The 15275-nt window shown below is 25.5% G+C and overlaps 1 protein-coding gene across 1 annotated transcript in view; it reads left to right on the plus strand.

Annotated features, from left to right (window-relative positions):
• Positions 1-15275, plus strand: part of LOC132920739 (prolactin-releasing peptide receptor) — a 99168-nt gene that overhangs the window by 7086 nt on the left and 76807 nt on the right. The gene's annotated exons all lie outside the window — the stretch shown is intronic.

Genomic DNA, 15275 nt, shown 5'->3' on the forward strand with positions numbered 1-15275 from the left:
GGGGGGCGATTTTTAAAGGGCACACGTTAATTTTGATAAAATATTTATTTAGATATACATATATATGTTAATTTCCACAGTCTCGTACAGAACAAAAAAAATATTTTTTATAGTAATAGTAATAAAAAAATATATCACTATAATTTTGTTACCCTCGAAGTATAATTACGTCAAAAACTAAAATCAGGCACTTCAAACTATTTTTTTTTTAGATAACGGGGGGGTGGGCGATCGCCCCCCCCTGGATCCGCCACTCTTACATAGTGCGGGTCCTATGGGCGTACATAATATTATCGTGTAGTGCAGTGTTTCTCAACATTTGTATTATGGCGACTCACTATTAGAAATAGTTTCATATTTTGTGACACACAATAAAAAAAATAACTATTAATTTTTGTAAATATAGTGTCAACAAGGTTCGTACATTTAATATTAGTACTTCCCGCGACACGTTTGAACTTACCCGTCGACACACCGGTTGAGAAACACTCTGGTGTAGTGTGTACAGTGGCGTGGTGATAATAACGACAATTTCAGAGGCAATTACCTGTGGGTGGTGGTCGTCGGGTGCTTAGTTGAAAATGTGATAATATGATATACTAAATAACAGGTAGTCAATAATGATCTGAAATAATATGATATGTTGTATTATATTTAAACGCGTTTATGCCTTAATTACTTTTTTTTTGAAGCCCCCTCTCACCTGATTTCTGTAATAACAGTGGCGGGTGGGTACACGGGGTATTTGCAACTTGCCACTGGAAAATGTTTAGTTCGCCACGCCGCTGAGTGTGTACATTGCTCGCCCGTACCGTTCTATTCGGATTCTGTATGTGTTTACACTAACTGTTGTCACCCTATTATGTTACGGTCACATGCGGTGTCACGGCGTTTAGGGAGTGTTTATATACTGTGTGAAGTTATGACAATATGATGGTTTGTGAATTGTATGTAGTGATCGACGTTAATAAATTAGCTTATTATAGTATTATATGTAGAAATTGTCCGACTGATTAGTAGGTACTCATCTACTCGAACAATTATTACATCCATCATCCTATTGTTTAACCGTTGACTATATTCATTCTATATCTATTATTATTATTATTATTGACTAATATCCTTTGTACACATATTGTAATAATTTATGCAACTTAATTGTTCAAATTTCGATTTAGATAAATCGTCATTTTCAAACAAATTATTTCCTTAACAATTAACCAATTTACAGTAGGGTTGTTATTTGTTATCATTTGAAAAATGTATTATTTATAAAATATCATTGTCATCATTGAAAAAGTTTTCTTAAGATCGTATTTTAATAAGTCGGTAAAAATTAAGATTTTTTCAAATTTAAATCTTATTTAAATACCAAATCCTATTACATTGTATTTTAATTACTCAAACTAAAACTGTAATAGTGTTTCTCAATATCGGTTTTTATTAAACTCTAATAATATTATATTTGTTTAAACTATCAAGTAATAGACTGATTTGTATTTTGTTTTTCTCGAAATCGTTAAAATATTATATCAATGCCTAAATTAGTTAATAGACGTTGAATAAAACTTTTAACGCTATATCCCTGAAGGTTCTAACCTACTTTTGGTATGATTGTGAAAAAATGTACAGTGGCCAACGGTACCCTTGTCAGTCAATTGCTCGACGAAGGCATGGTTGAGAATTATATGTACCAACGTAACATAATGATTAATTATTAAAATCAGTAAATGTTTTTGGTGTCAACGAAGACATTGACGAATTGTCGATCTGTCTATTTCCACTCAGAAAATGTTCCACACCGATGTAAAAAAGCTGACAAAAACATCAAAATTCGATTTCCTCTCATCGACAGTGAAACTAAATTATAAAACACAACTTTAATAACATTTTCACAATTCCATTTTTGGGGTGTATAACTTATTCATCTATCTGTCTGTTAACCAAATATCTTTTGTCAAATATAAATGCCAAGCAACATACATAATATAATATATATTTACTATTTAGGTATATTATTATTTTACGAAAAGTGTGTTTATTCTATTTATGAATTTACTATTTACGAGTACCTACGTGGTTTTTAGTTATTAATCAGTACACATGTAGAACGTTGTAAGTAGTGCATCCTTCAGCTTATATCGTTTTTCAAAAATGAGTAATCTTATTTTGTAAATTGTATTATTATTCTTAGAAAAATACATATATTAACATACTTAACAATTTAAAACAATAATAATAATTTTATTTAAAGCACTTTTGTGATAATTTGATTTTGTTTAAATTAGATATTTTTCACAGAAAATACACATTATGCGTGGAATTAAATATAATTTATTATGTATATTACAATAAGAGCTAGAATAGTAATTTGTTTGTGTTAAGAATATTTTAATATATTTATAATTACCAAAATATAAAACTAAAAGATAAAATTAAAATATGTTTTTCCCACGAGAAATTCTATTAATTTAATTTATCTTCGTTCGTTATACTCGTAGTTCTCACTTTTAAATCGTATACTTTTTTTTTTAAGTAAGTATAATATACTTTTATTAATTAGATATTTTTTTAAATAAATATACAGCTTACTTTTATTTAAAAAACTCAGAATTAGTGGTCGTTAAATGAAATGGCATTTGTCATTATGAAAAATATAATTAATATAAAACTATACTGTCTAATATATCTATATTTTTTAAATAAATATAATTCGTCAAAAATTGAAATGTTAGAATATTTATTAGTAAGTATTATCAAAGTAAAATGATTCGTAAAAATTAAATATTTTTGCGGCCTTATATTTATGATCAACCTAAAAAAAAAATTGTGTTAACCAAACAAAAATAACTAAAACTAGTATAAAATAAACTTAATATTACCTAGAGCTTTTTCAACCTAAATAATATTCAGTTAAATGTTAACATTAATTTAATTTTTATTTAGTAAAAGTCATATTTAGCATATGACTTTTAAGTGTTATTAATAAAGTAAATAATATAACATACTTTAGTACCTAGTATACTTAAATGCAGCTAAAATATGTGATAAAAATACAATATAATTAGAAGCCATACATTAAAAATTACAGAAAAAATTATAACTGTATTTGCATAATGGCTTTTCTAAGTTTTAATGGTTTATACTTAATTTTTTCACTTACATTTTTAACTCTGAGTTATAGTTCATTATATTATATTAATTGATACCTATTGTTTGCTCAAAATAGAAATGGTAAATCGTTCAAATGACGAGAATGCACGTTATTTTAAAAATATTATATCATGTATTGTACGTTTGAGTGCATTCTATAAACTTAACTTGAAAATGGGTAGATGGTTTGTAAATAAAATAAATACTAACAAAAGTAATAAAATATTAAATATTTAATAAAATATAATATTTTTAACAATCATTATTCATTAGGTAGCATTATAAAGCATCATATTGTTTGGATTTACCTTTATAATGTTTTTAGTAACTTTAATGTTCGTTGTAATATCAATAACGTCCAGATAGGCTTCACCGTGAAATAAAGTATAATACATCAAATATTACGATTAAACCAAAATATTCGAAAGTGTTACCAGTTTATAAGTTATAAATGAATTGACAATAATGTACAAGATTATTTATTATTTATGTATGTTATAGATACTTGATAAAAAATTGTCATATGACGTGTTATTGGTGGGTTCGCCTTAATTTAATTAAGATTTTCTTCCAATTTTTATTTATTATAATATTAAAATAAAAAAACAAATCAACAAATTCTAATTTATAAACTATTTAAAATAGACATATGAAATTGGCTATCGAGTTATTCCTTCTAAGAACCAACGAATAATAATAGCGCATACGTATCTTACCTCAACGAGCTTATCTGCGCGTTATTGTCGGGAAACGGTGGCGTATGTTGTCGGATCGGAGGCGATAAATACTTGTTTTGCGACCACAAAACTCTATAACTGTATAACGCAATGTTATACAATTGAACTGTGATAAAAAAACGGCAAGTTATAGATCGAGATTTATGGCTGGAATTTCGTCGCAAATTTTGACATGAAAAATAAGAATAAAACACGAATACGGCGCATTCGAGAATCGGATGATAAAGGCAGATTAGGAGAAAACAGCCGCAGAGGCAATTTCATAAGATTTTCCAATGAAAAATATTAAGTTAGGTACTCGCTCATTGTGAGTATAATATTATAAACTATATTATGGTCGGCGGTCGTTTTGGTAATGCATATACACTGGGTTTTGCCGATACAAATTTCGGTGAAAACTATACGAATGTGATTATCCGTTAATTTTATGGCGAGATTGGATAATCTCGCAACGAGTTTGACTGAGTAGAATTCTTTCATATAACTGATAATTGATATTCTAAATCATTTTAATGGTGACCTCTAAAATTAGAAATTATATTGTTATATTATATGTTTGATATTATAAAGTGTTGTGCAGTACGACGAAACGTTGGCGAAACGAATATGCGGCGAAAGTGACGTGGAGTTTCTGAGGATTATGTACCGGGTGGCTCGTCAAGGAACGATACACATCAGTCACCTATATAATTCATAATATAGATTGAGTATACATAATTAATATGTGTTTAATCAATATTCATTGGTTTCTCGTCGGAAGAGCAACAACTTCATACGCTACTAAAATGCTTACTTAGAACTTATTCTATTTACGCAAATTGTATTTGTGTAAGTTTGAAAAATCCAAGTAAAATCTAGGTAAATCCCCGTAATTCTTATCAAAATTTTCATATTCAATCAAACATTATTAATTATTATGGTTAAATAGTAAATTATTATTTGTTATTATTTAAAAAGACACCATAAAATACAAATTATTATTTTTTGTTAACAGTTATTTTACCTAATTACATTTATTTTTTTTTAATTTTTTTCTAAATAATCTAAGTGTTATAAAAAAAAAAAAAAATTACATTCATAATCTTATAAATTTAACAATTTAAAAGGTTCGTTGCTTGTAGTCAAAGTATTTTCTGGTGTATTTCGAGCCATACGTGCTTCAGAGTTCAGTTATGGTAGTCGGGAATTCAGGATAGAGGATGAAGATCTTAAAACCTATTTCTACGAATTGAATTTTTAATTACATTAAAATTATTTGAATTCAAATTATCCACAAGTTGAGTGTTTTCTGATAATCCTTTTAGGATATTGGTTTTGTATATAAAAATTTCCTGATGTATTTTGTTTATATATACTATTTTACGATCTATTTATGAGCTACTACACAATATAATTGATTATGTCAAAATAGGCATCAAATGCGCTCTTTGTTCACCACTTTAGAATTGAACGTGTATAAAGTAGCCAAACACGTACGTTCGTGCATTACTAACAAATTTAATTCACGCTTACGTTTTTGAAGTGATATTCTATTTATATTGATTAAAAACTATCATGTCTCTATATGACTTTAACAAACATAGCCATAGTTGAATTTTGATTAACAAATATATGTTTTGTTACTTAAACGTCATGTACTTCATTGTTATATTAATATTGTGGTAACTCTTTGATAAAATCACAACTTTTTGAGAATACTACTCAGTTGTCCTCTTTGATGTTGCCTAGGAGTTTAACAATGTTTGGCACCCCAGCCTTTTATGTAAAATAAAAAAAATTCCACCTCCATCTTTCTTACTATTTATTTATTAATTAAACCGTACAGATCGTTATTTCTTAAATAAACTAAAGTTCGAAATACTATGTTTGGTTTTGACAGAAGCAGGTATCCCCCAAGGAGCTTTCTCACCTATCTTGTTCAGTTTATAATCAGAAGATCAACCGATGATCCCTTATACTTCCGTTGCGAATTTCGCCGACGACAAAATAACCTACTTATCACACAAAGGTTTAATAATTATTACTAACTATAACCTACAAAAACATTAGACCTCGTGTCAGCCTCATACACTAAATGAAAATAAAAATAAATCACGAGAAATCTTCACATTTAAATTTTACCTTAAAACCTTAAAACCTGTCACTTTAAATAAACAAAATATTTCAAAATCCTTAGCCTTTCACTATTTAAACAAATCTGGGTAGATCATATAAAAATCAAGCAAATTCTTCTTAACTCTATAAAGAAATCGCTTTATTATTTATTCGGTTAACATTCTAAGCTTAGCGTAGAAACTAAATTACTCCTTTATACAACTCTATTAATGCCTATTTCCTTTTTAAATATACGATATCCAACTATAGAGTACTGACACAAAATCAAGTATAAATAAAATTCAAACCTTAAAACCTAAAACTCTTCATATGATTACAAACTATGTGATATGTCCCATTTTATTTTTCTAACCACACCTACCATTCATACAGATCTAAAAGTAAATATAATAGAAGAAACTGCCAAAATCACTCGAATTCACTAATATATGCTTTTGGTTTCTATCGAAGTTCCTATATTATTCCCGTCAATCCTTCTTGTAGGTTGAATAGAATATAGTTCAAAATTTAAATCTCAATAATTCTAAATAATAATCAATACTAGTCAAATCTTTTTATAACTATACATATTATAATATATACCCACTTTTACCATGTTATTGTAATACTTGATTACAGATTTTTTGTTTTAAAAATTAAGTTTTCAAAAAAAATTTGTATTTCAAGTAAAAGGACGATGAATATTATAATATTGTGCATAACACGAGTTACAAAAACCAGGATAGCATTTTATTTAAAATAAATTCTGTTATTTATAAATTACATAATTTTTAACGAACTGAAATAATATCATAGTTTGAACTGTTTGAAGATCATGAATGAAAATTATTTTAGAATACACTTAAGACACGCGAGAAAGTTAAATACTAAAAAAATCATAAGCAATTAACCATTTTAAAATATAATATAGGCAAATTGTTGTAGAAACTTTTGAAATTGTTTATTAATAATTGTTTTAAATAATATTAAACGTTATGATAATGTCTTGATAAATTTATATTTTTTTCATTATGTTCTAAAATAATTCAACTAAGATTTAAGAATGATTTTTAATAAGAAAATAAATATGCTTGAATGTTTGAAATTACAATACGCTTTGTACTCTTCGTAGTAGCACATCTAAAACAGTATAGTCTAACCAATGTGAAGGCAATAATAAATATTAACTTTTAAGTTTGAGGATTTCTTTGTAATTGCGTCTGGTAGATGTAAACTCTGGATATAATAAAGTATAATGATAATATGATATACTAATTGTAATTATTTTAATTACTTTAAAGAATGAAAGGTTGTCTTACCTTTTAATATATATTTTTTTAGTAATTATATAATAGATATAATTCTGAAAAAAATATTAAAAAGACGAATTTAAGACTATATTTGGTACTGAATGCAAATTACATATAGCTCAATATACTTGTGTATAGCTAAGTTATGTATAGCTAAATTATATTTTTTCTTTTGAAATGTAATTTTTTTATAGGTAAATAGGTAATTATAAATACAATTAAAAAAATAATATAAAGAAGAATATTCGAATTTCTGAATTTAGTAATTTAATCAATTACGGTAAAGGAACCTAAAAGTATCGCGTTTCATCATGTTTTGGTGAAATGTTGAGTAATAAATACTCGTTTACTCTAAGTAGTTGGAAATTGTCTGTTAATAAATATATGTACTCAAAGTATTTTAGAGTCAATTGAAATGTGCCAAATATTTGTTGGCTCTAATCCAATTGCTTTCATTAAAAACAAGGTACAAATACTATCGAATTTTAAATTAATGTTAGTAATTGAAAATTATTTTTGTAAATTAAATGTGCATAATTTTATTTTCAAATATGTCTACTGCTTATTTGCTTAGGTAAAATATATATTTATTTTTCGGTAGGTACTTCAATGGTTGTTTTATGTTTTTTTTTTTAATTTTTAAAAGGATAAAGAACACACTTTTACATTATCACGGGAAAACAGAAAACAGAAAGCCAATTTTTTTAATAAATCCATTGAGAATATTCAAACGTATTTTGTTATTGAATTTCATTTCATTGATTTCATTAGTTTATTCCACGAATACTCACGTCGTTTACGAGTCATTTATAATCAAACTTATTCTTTAGTTTTTCACAATTTATTTCTTTCGCCGAGATTAGACGATCTAGTTACAATTTTCTCATTCCTTCTTCCTATATATTTTATTTAAGCGTATAGTATGCTAAGGACTAAGTATATGTATATAGGTAAAAAATACGTCCTTACATAATGTTCTTTATTTAAGAAATTGGGTGTTATAATCAGTTTAAGATTTTAATGATATGAATGTTTTATTTAACATAATATTTATTTATCTGCACTTTTACAATTTTAGAAATTATATGAAGACACAACTTTGGGTATTCAACTTTTGATGTAGTAATCCTTTATACTTTTATAATACAGAATGAATTGTCGTGATATATAATTGCTTTTTTTTATGGTGGTTGATTTTATAATAAGCAATCTTTTAATTTATTTTTATATTTTCATTGTTAGAATCACAAAAACAAATGCAATTTATTTTTATATTTCCATATCTAAAAATAATAATGGTTGTTTTAAATATTGTGTCATTTATAATTTAATATTCGCTTTAATAACTATCTATATAATTTTTTACTCGACATAGTGAATTTTAGAATTAATTTGATATCATTTTAAAAATTATAACAAGTCACAATTATACATTTAACGCAGCATAAAATATCAAAAATATATTTTAAATTTTAAACAAATTACAGTTTAGCCGTTTGAGCAAGTGTTAAAGTTTTGGTTTTAATAATATGTAGATATTAATGTATTATCGTATAATAAAGTTAATTGTATTTTCCTTGAACAATACATTTAACTACGAATGAAGTTTTAGAATATTTTTACTCCATTAATTACTGTGAAACGTTTATACCCAGTTTATTATAATTTATACAGAAGATTTCTTCTTTGGAGTTCTCCTGTAGGTTATTGATTATTTATGTCTTAGGAAAATTCAAAATATGAATCGACCGACGATATATTTGTTTTATAATAGTAGAAGGTATGGTATAATGCATATTATAATGTATGCATAATAATTTAATCACACACTTTTACAAGTTAGTACGGCACATTCACTACTACAAAATACAGGTACCATTAAATCCTCTATACGCTGTAAGATAAAATTATAATCATATCTTAGGGCTTATAGTCTAAGTTTATAATGTCTGTATGAAGCCTTGTTCTTTATTAAATGAGATTGTCTAGTACACATACAAATTTGTTTATAGTATTCAAACACTAACGGGTAACAGCAATGAAACGTGCAGACCTTATTATGTTTATGTTGTTAAGACGAAACACTTAAACATTTTATGGATAAAATATGTATAAATATTAAAACATGTTTTTATGTTAATTATACGATCATGACATAAAACAAATATATTATTTCCGAAAATTTTCCTACAGTTTAAAAAGCTTTTTTTGTATAGCGTACTTATAGCGTTGTTTGCATAAAGTAAAAATACAGTTAATGTACAATTTAAGGCCTACGCCGAGAAAGTCAATTAATAGTAATATAAATAAAAATGGCTAGACAATTACTCATTTTACTTTTTTGAAATATGAAAGCAGACGAAAGAGATGTATTATCAAGGATTAGGTCTCATTTTTTTTTTATTTTTTAATAATAAACGTGTATGGAAGACCAATGTATGATTGAACTGTTGAATAAAAAGAGATACGAAAAAATCGATGAGTTATAGTTATACAATCAACTCACGTATAAGTTAGCCATTGTTTCTCTTTTTATCTAACACGATTACAAATTCTGTAAGATTTTTTACTCGTGCAATTTTAGAAACTGTTAGGATATAAATTAGAAGCAATTCAATGCAGAAGAATTCTGTAAATAGTTTTTGTTTAATTTTTTTCTTCAACTCATAGGTTACAGCCATATTATTCTGAGTTACATACCTAACTTGCATGTCTCATCGTTCTTCTTCAAGTTTTACTGTATAATAAGGGATTCGCGACGTGCATTTGACATATCGTTAATTGAGTTAACTTACCGCATCCAGTTTGTTTAATTTATAGTGTAAGTTTTTGAATGGAAACGATATATTGTATGTATAAAAACAAAGTGGTAACTAGGGTCGGACAGCAAATCGACCATTATCGAGAACATCGACATAATCGACAACATGACGTACCTACTACCTATAAGAGACGTTCAAATTAAAAATTAGATACCTTATGAACTATGTTCTACAAACTTATTGTTGCCAACAATTTCTTATGATTTTGAATACGTTTTTGTATGCTTTAGGACTTTAAGTTAAATATACAAGTTGTTTTGAGTATGAATGGTTTTTTAATTCATATGGCATGAATATACACAATAGTTTATTAGTTACTGAGATAATATAACATTTTCATATAATATTTATGTATTAAAAATAATTTTCGTAAATAATTGTATTATTATTATTTATTATTGGATTAAGAACGGAATTGACTACATTTTTATTTAATAGGAACATAAATAATGCAGATGGTATATATTGGAATTATGAAATTGTCGATAAATTATGTTCTAATAATTGTGCTAAAAAATAAATAAAGTCAATATAATTTGTCATATTGTCATTTGAATATTGTTTATATTATACAATTTAAGTCGATTAAAAAACATTGTGTTCAATACTTTATATTTATTATAAATATTCATTTATTTATACATAGAGTTTTTAAAAAACTTTTACCGGTGATTATTTAAATTAATAATATTTATAACAACAATGGACTTAAACAAAATATTTATATTAAACAAATGTGTTGGAAATTAAGTAAGTATCCAGTTCCCTTGTTGTATATCTGAAATAGATATTTCAGAAAAAACATGCACTCAATTAATTGTCATATTATTCACTGTGATTATAATGATTATATTGTGTATTTTTATACACTTGGTATATTCATTTTGATGTTATTAAAATTTAAGTTTTTATAAGTACATCGCCTAATTACTGGACATCACAATCGATTATTAATTGTAAAAATCATTATTTATCACTTTTATCATAGAAATTGTATGCCATAAACTTTCACCCCTTGTTAAGCAGTTTTTTCTAAAAAATTTATTTGGCTTTTATATTTTGACGATTGTAATATAGTATATTGAACGTTTTTCAGTATTCGGTACATTTTTCATTGTCAAGCATGAAATAAGATGACATTTTTCTCCACAAATCCTAAACTTTTTTAAAAAACCAAATTCATTGGTAGACTAATCGGAAGTATATAATTTTTCAAAGTCTAAAGCTTACCCGTTCCAGTAAAATCAAAAAAAGTCTTAAAACTGAATGTAACGTCGATAATATTTTAAGGTTAGAAATATTTATTTAGTCATACTTCACTTGTATAATAATTAATTTAAGAGAATATGATTCAAATAGAACTATATATAGGTATATTGCTTTACCAATACATTATTATCGAACTATACAATTAATATATCCCAGAAACATTTAAAAAATGTTCCTGATATGTCCATAATATTTTTTAAATGTTTCGAAAAAATTATCTTTTTACAAATGCTACCCTAGATGAATAAACAATTTATTTTCTCGTTTAAATTTACATAACATTTGTATATTAATCTCATTTAAAGTCAGTAAAGGAAAAAATAAAACAAGTATGATAAATATGAAACTTAATTTTACTAGTCGGCAGTTACTATACAATATATTTTGTTTCTATACATATATAGGAGAATGTCCCATGAGAATTTATGTTATTTATGTTATTAGTTTAGTTTAACGTGTTATAATGTGGTGACTGGTAATGTAATATAGATCCCTTAACCATTTATTTTAAATTATGAAAATTTCATTATATTTAATGTTATAGTTCGAATCTTATAAAAACACATATCTATTAGTTGAAAATAATATTAAATACCTATAATTTTCGAATTAACTAAAACACTAACCTGTCAACATTTTAATTAATTTAATAATCTATATTTAATAAATAACCTATTAAAAATAATATTTTTAATCAAAATTATTCTTAAATAATAAACATAATGAAAAAAGTATTTTAACATATGAATAAAAACTTGATTTCAGACGGACATTTGTTATTTATTTGAATTCTGGGAAACTAGGTTAAATATAAAAACTTTAATGAAGATTTAGATAGTGGTCAAATTTTAAGTACAGTAGATTTGAACTAGGATTTTGTCCGTTATGAAATCACCAGAGTAAAATATTAGTGTCCGTGTCAGTATTACAAAGAGTCCGTTATAGACAGGTCGAAATACATTGGAATGTATTCTTTTTGCAGGGACCAGGTCATTTTGTCCGTTAAGAGAGGTGTCTATTATGTACAGGTGTTCGTTAAGTCAGGTTCCACTGTACCTGCTATACTTAAATAACAGAGTAAAATATTCGATTGTTTACATTAATCTCAATAAAATTAGATGTATTTTTTATTACTTAGGAATACATTTAAGTTACTTTAGAATTATGTCACATATAAATTATAACGGTATATTTCATTAGGGATAAAAACTTATATGTAATACTAATTGCTTTGTATGACGCAAAAATAAATTATTCCTAAAATAGTTTGACGGATTAAGGGAACAGATAACTGAATCGTTGTTTAAATTATAGTTATATTTTGTTCGAAATTCAGTCAGAGTCAGAGTATTTGTTCAATGCAGTTTTCTTTTAGTTTAAATTATATTAAGCTCTCTGTAGAAAGTGTTCATAATTTTAGCTTCTGTGTGACTGATCATTTAGTGAGGGGCTATTGTATATGGACCAACACACATCAGAATATATCGCTGCCATTTCTCCCTCTACACATACAAAAAGGGTGTACCGTAAATTTAAATTTAATTCATTCCGGAAAGAAATGAATAAAAAAGTTCATTTGAATTATAGGTAACGACTGACCCGGGTCGTTACTGGATTCATATTTCGTACTTGGAAAACATGCTGATCTTTTTTAAATTCGTTTTATTTCATTTTGTTTATGGGATTCGTAATATTATTTTGGCAATTTAATCATTACATTTTGGACAGATATTCGTTTCGACTTGACGGGAACATAAATGATTATTATATAATACACTAGAAATATTTGAATTCATGGTTGAAATTTAAACGATACTTGTTACATATTATTTACATCGCATTAATAAGTACTATAACAAATAGTAATCAGTTTGGATCATATCCTCTTTAAAGTAAAGAAATATTAATTTATTAGCGCGAGGGATTTATTTATAGGTACAGATATTGTGAAATAAAAGTTTTGTTTTCAGAATTAATTTTAACTGCACAAAATTGTTTTATTATTTCATGCTTGATTTACGGTTACTTAAAAAATATAAGAATTTTCCATTATATTACTATTTTTAGCATTCAATTTTCTTTATGATAAATTTTTATTTTTATAAAAAGTCTATCAACTATTTTTTATACACATATAATGAAAATAAAATATTATAATTATTTTAAGGTATGCTCCTATATCTATGCATTATAAAGCTAAGCTTTATGTGTAAGTTTATTACTTTTTAGGACGTAGCTAAAGAACCTAAAATCCTTATTAAGTTTCACCTTCATTTACATAGTCACGGATTTCAAAGGCAACCACAGGTGGCAACATACAAAGATTTATTTATTTAAAAAAATACGTATTTCATACGCGTTCATGAATCTTTTTACACAAATATTATTATTAAGATGAACTTAGTATAATATATTTTAATATTGCCTTAAAAAGTTGAAAGTTATTAATACCCTGCGTTAAAAACGATAAAAAAAATTAATAAAAGAAAAAACTTAACTATACAATTTAAATGTGCCCATGTTATAATTTATAATGTATTACAGGGTATTAACATAAAACATAATTTAAAAAACAAAAACTTAAAATAACTAAAATTTCCTAATTTAAATTAAATTTGTTATTGTTTGTATTTGAGAAAGTAAGAGTAAAAGATATGTAAGCTAGGTTTATAGTATAATTTGTTCATTGTTCTTTTCAATTTTCTGCACTAAACTTGTTTGATAGAAGAAGATCATCAAAAATTTGGTATAACTCATAATGAATAAAAAAATTGCAGACATATTATAATGTATTAAATAGGTAGCTTAATTTTAGAATTTTCTTTGTCCGGAAAAAAGAAACAGTAACCCTTACGAAAATCTAATACGGACTAGGTTTTGTTAAACATTGTTTTTGATTAAGACATATTATTTGACTTTTTTTCATGCGGTATTTGTAATCTATATTAAAAAAAAATTCTACCAGAAAGTCAACTTCATTTTTATGACTGTCTGAAGTTAAAATTTTTATGATATTAGATAAGTATAATAACTATAGTGAAACTTCTAAATAGCAGACACTCCCGGTCACCGAAATTTAATTTGCTATTTGGAGGTGCTATTCAGAGGTAGAATAAGAAGGAATCACTGTACTTTTCTTCAAACAATTTTTGTTTTTTGTTGTTATTCAAAAATAAATATCTTTAGATACTTGAAATTTTCATCAAGTGTTTATAGAATCATTTATTTTATACATGGTATAATTTTAAAAATATTTTTTTTAACGATTAAAAATTATTCGTTGGGTCAAAATCATTGAAATTTTAATAAAATCTAACGCTAAAGTTATTTTTGTGTCTGTATAAAAATTATTAAAAATACATAGGCAAATTTTTTTTTTATTTACATTTGAAGTTTCAAGTTTTAAAAAATTCTGAAAAATTTCCAAAGTTTACAAACAACAAATATTTTGTAGAAAAAAAATCATCAATTATACAAATTGATAAGTTATACAAGCTTAAATATGAACATTTAATGCATTTTTCTTCATAAGTAGTTTATACTGAGATTAAAAAATCTAAAATATATAAATCTAATGTACAGCCAAGTGGTAGGTACCTACTTGCCTAACTTGTTTAGTTTCATGTAACAACTTAAAAAATGTAAAATATCTAATAAAAATTTCTGTAATGATATTATTAACGACAATTATGTGAGATTAACTAATTTTTTTTTTAATTTCTCTTATTTATTATCAAGCATTTTATGCTTTTTGTTCATTAAGTATAATTATTATACTTAATAGATATCATTCAAAATTTGAATTTTGTTTAATAATATTAGAACGAATTGTAAAAAAATTCTGCGAATTATCTGTCCGCTTGTCCTTAAATTTGTAGGTAATGATAATT

Source organism: Rhopalosiphum padi, chromosome 2 (assembly GCF_020882245.1).
Source record: "Rhopalosiphum padi isolate XX-2018 chromosome 2, ASM2088224v1, whole genome shotgun sequence".
Classification (NCBI taxonomy): Eukaryota; Metazoa; Arthropoda; class Insecta; order Hemiptera; family Aphididae; genus Rhopalosiphum; species Rhopalosiphum padi.